At 38.4% G+C, this 4171-nt stretch overlaps 1 pseudogene; it reads right to left on the bottom strand.

Moving 5' to 3' along the window:
* Nucleotides 1-374: 374 nt before the first annotated feature.
* LOC144425743 (putative small nuclear ribonucleoprotein G pseudogene) lies at nucleotides 375-3734 on the bottom strand (annotated as a pseudogene).
* Nucleotides 3735-4171: the final 437 nt, after the last annotated feature.

The raw sequence follows: 4171 nt of genomic DNA, 5'->3' as shown, positions 1-4171 counted from the left end.
ATAAATCAAGCGGTTTAAACGAATGAAAGGGTCAAAGGTTATAATTGGATATTTACAGACAATCACAATCAATCACAATCAATTTTATTTGGTCACTCTGAAACAAACAAGAAACAAAACAACAAAGGGCAAACAAAATACAGAGGACCTGGAGGACGGGCATAACTTAATAATGAAGTTAAATACGTACAGTACGTGCCCGTCCCCCCAAAACACTCAAGACACAATAAAACAAAAACACGATGTGACATCGGACAATATCTTATAAATTCAAATTAAAATGTGAGACGTGTATGTGCTTTTCCTACAGATATATGGATTAAAGAACACTCGCTGCCGAAAAATGGTGATGCTGTAGGCCTAGTTCAATGGACCTTTCCCCGACCTTTGACCTTTATTGTTTTGATTTTGGTCGCTCAGACAAACATTGCCAATATTCAGGCTTGCGTAGGGCGATAGAGTGGTACGTTGCTCGTTTTAAAGCCTTCGAATGGCATTTCACTGGTGATGGCGGTATTTTCGTGCTTCTAAAGTTATAACATATTGTCAAGTGATCTAATATTAACGTTATTCCGCCTTCACATTGTCGTTAACGTACCTAACTTAGTTCTAAAAGCTTATTTAACATACAAAAATGGAATCACTCAGAGATGAATTTTCTATAACTTGGTTCTCCAGGAACTTTTCTTCCCCCCAGCAGGAGAAGGATACAAAACTTTTCATTGAAAGGTGATATTTAAACTTATATGGTTGTAGAATGTCAGAGGGTGGTGATAGGACTGGGAGACCTGCGTGACTACCGGTACCATACCGTATCCCATAGTTCATAGACTGATAGATAGCGTCCAAGTTAAGGCTGAATTGGTGGGTTTAGTATAGAAACAAATGAAATGCAGGGGCAGTTTGAAAAGTCTTTTAGATACATTCTTGGAAACATTGCACAAACTACAGAAATCTGTAATTCTGAACAGATGAATATTTTTTTCAGATACATTCATGATGGTTCAGTCGTCAATCTTGGTTCAACGCTAGATTTCAAAGCCAAGTGCTATAGATAAGTTCAGAAGTCTCTGCCACCACATCATCTTCAAATAGTGGTGTCGCTGGATGGTCACCAAGTCTCTGATGCAATTTGTACATGCTAGGCACAGTGAGGGCACTTACGTTTATGTCCTATCATAGAAACACAGATTTATTAGCTCAGTAAGATGGGTGCAAATATACTATTGAAAGATTAGATTCAACAGGTTTATTGAGGTATTATGATCGATTACATACCACATAAAATTATAAGACCAATAATGTTATAGTGATGAACATGGTTTAAATGGACTAACCAAGACTATCCAACAGATGAAATTGAGGGGATTAAAAGATTCTCCGCTGAGCCAAGCCTTCCCCAGCATTGGTAACAACCTATATGGAGGGAACAAAATAGATCCAACAGTTTTGTCGTCTGTAGTTGGTGCTAATCCCACAAAGTTAGATCGAGCCGGAGTTCCAATCATACCGGTTCAACCAAAAACAGTCGGTTATGTGATAGGTTTTACGATATAGTTTATTCAGTCAGTGTAGAAATGGGATATAACAGATTATAAAAAATATATGATGAAGGAACAAGCAAGTAAATCCAAGAAAATAACTACAAATTATACAGTTTTACAGATATTGTGTTGTATAGGATAAAAATACACACCAGATATATGCTTTTGGGCACAACAAACAAAAAATATGAAAGCAATGGAGCGTCTGAGGTATTTTATCAAAGCTGCCTGGTTTCATCCCTTGATAATATGGAAGAATTGCTCTCACTGGGCACTACCTCATTGTTATATAGTCAGCCCATGGTCAGATGGGCAAACACCCACCACTTGGTTCGGTTCTAAAGTTATCAGGTAATTATGAACAAGTTGTGATTTATATGACAGTGGTAAATGCAAAACAACCTAACAAAATAAGGATATTCATCACACACCACAGTTGTTACTACCAAGTGCAGGGCCAACTTCTGTTTTCAGGAGCAGCTTGGTGTGACTTTGCAGTTGCAGTTCCGATTCTGAATCTTGTTAATTCTTTCGTGCCCTTTTATTATTATTATTTCTTTTTTTGGTAGATAGTCGCGTACTTTTTAAAATATCTATTTTAAGTTATGCTCGACTTCCACTTTTCTCTGCACTTTGTTTGTATGTTGACTTTTTGTGTTGTTTTATGCCAGAGAACCAAAATAAAATGATGATGATGATGCTTGCTTGCATTTTTCTGCTGTCTGACAAAGCGCTGTCTTTTTCATCAGCGGCACTTGAGGTAGTTTCAACTAAAGAGTCTGGGGGCAGATCTGGTTGGATCCCTGACAATCCTTTCTCACTTTCGTCAGATTCACATGTCTCTGTATCAAATGGTGACAAATCATGTGAAATTATGATCCGAAGTTGACTTATGGTATAAGTAATCCTTACTTCACAATTCGATGGTGCTTTTCTGTTGGGCGACAAGAATCTGATATAGGGTCAGGGTATTCATCAGTTGGTCCCTTGCCTCCATGAAAATGCATGATGGAACGCATTGCTTGTATGAAAATTTATTTCATATAAGAATTAACATATTGAATATATCATGAATCGAAAACATTATTTATGTTGGCGTAGGCTACCTTGGTACACACGAAGGTATTTCTGGTGATTTTTCCTAGATTGAATATACTGTGAGGTCTGTTGCATTCCTTTATCCACCTCATTGCTTTTTGTCAGTCAATATGTGGATTCGGAAAAGGTACCAATCTTACTCCATTTGAACGACAGAGGTACCGGACAGGTTGTCAGACCGGCAAATACCATATATGCACAGCGTTTACACATAGTTAGTCTATCAAAATAATTCATTTATAGATTCTGATTGATAAAAATGCAACATCGTATCGAAAACAAATTCTCCCGTACTGATATACGTTAGGCTACCGGTACCCTTGATTGCATCAGCATGACTGTCTACTATTTTTTGGTTCGGAAAAGCAGTTGTGACCTGTAGGCTACAGTACCGTAACCTGCAAGGTGCCTGCAACGGGTACAGCCTTTTAGTATGGTATAGATTTCGTGAACGTGATTTGCAACAAGTAACATACAGTATTACAGCTTTCTAATTCTCGCAGCCCTGTGGAGAAAAAAAGGACAAATATCTGCCTAAACCGCCAGCAACCTGTGCGGAACGCGTCTAAAGTTGTCTGAGCGACTTTTCAGCGGGAATGTTTGTTTACATCTGCTCGCTTGTGATTGGTTGAAAATACGGATGTTTTGATGTCGGGGAAAGGTCCATTACGTTGCAAAAGTGACACAGTGACAAACTTTTTTTACTAAAAAACAAGCTTGGTAAATGGATTGAATGTTCCATAGCAGTCTATGCACAAATCATGGATTGGGGTGTTGGGTTCTTTTGTCGTTTTCAGTTAGTTCACTTTAAAATCATTGTATCCGTTCCAATGCTTCCAACATTAATATCAAATTTCCACGAATGACCACCATTCAGCCATTCCAACAGGTCCATCTTTTCTACGCTCTGTTCCATCATCCACGTGTAGATTCATAAAAGGATCGAAACCTCGCAATATACCCGCAACAGATCGTCCACCATTTAACTTTAAATCCAATCTTTTATCCATAAACTTCTTTAATTCCAGTGGATGGGCTTTGCTCATGTTGATATTACGCGATACAGATTATAAATACCGAAACATACAACGAGTAGCATTCACCAGTCTTTTCCAAATGACACGTCCGCACCCGACGAAGGTCGGAGCGACTGCCACTGAGACTGAGCTGGTATGTTAGTCGTTGGTTACCAATCAATCAATCATTTCTCTGACATAAACAATACAAAGAGTAAACAGACAAACAAAATGCAAAGATACCTGGGAGACGGGCATAACTTAAAAAAATAGTTTTTAGCATATTCGAGAGTCATTTCATACTTGAAGCAAATAAAATTTAACAAATCCTGCTAAGAGGCGAGGAGTGAGACTCGATATTTTTCCCTTGTCAATTTTGTTTGCGTGCATGAGGAAGCGTGACTTTGCTCATGACTTTTGATAGTCTTTTCGCGACCCCTCAGATGACTGTTAAAGGTCGTATCGTTACCACCCAGTCATCTACCGAAACCTAATTTTTCCCATTTTGTTATC

The sequence above is a fragment of the Styela clava genome, chromosome 8 (genome assembly GCF_964204865.1).
Source record: "Styela clava chromosome 8, kaStyClav1.hap1.2, whole genome shotgun sequence".
Lineage (NCBI taxonomy): Eukaryota > Metazoa > Chordata > Ascidiacea > Stolidobranchia > Styelidae > Styela > Styela clava.
Note: the sequence above shows the minus strand (reverse complement) of the source record. Positions and strands in the feature narration are given on the sequence as shown.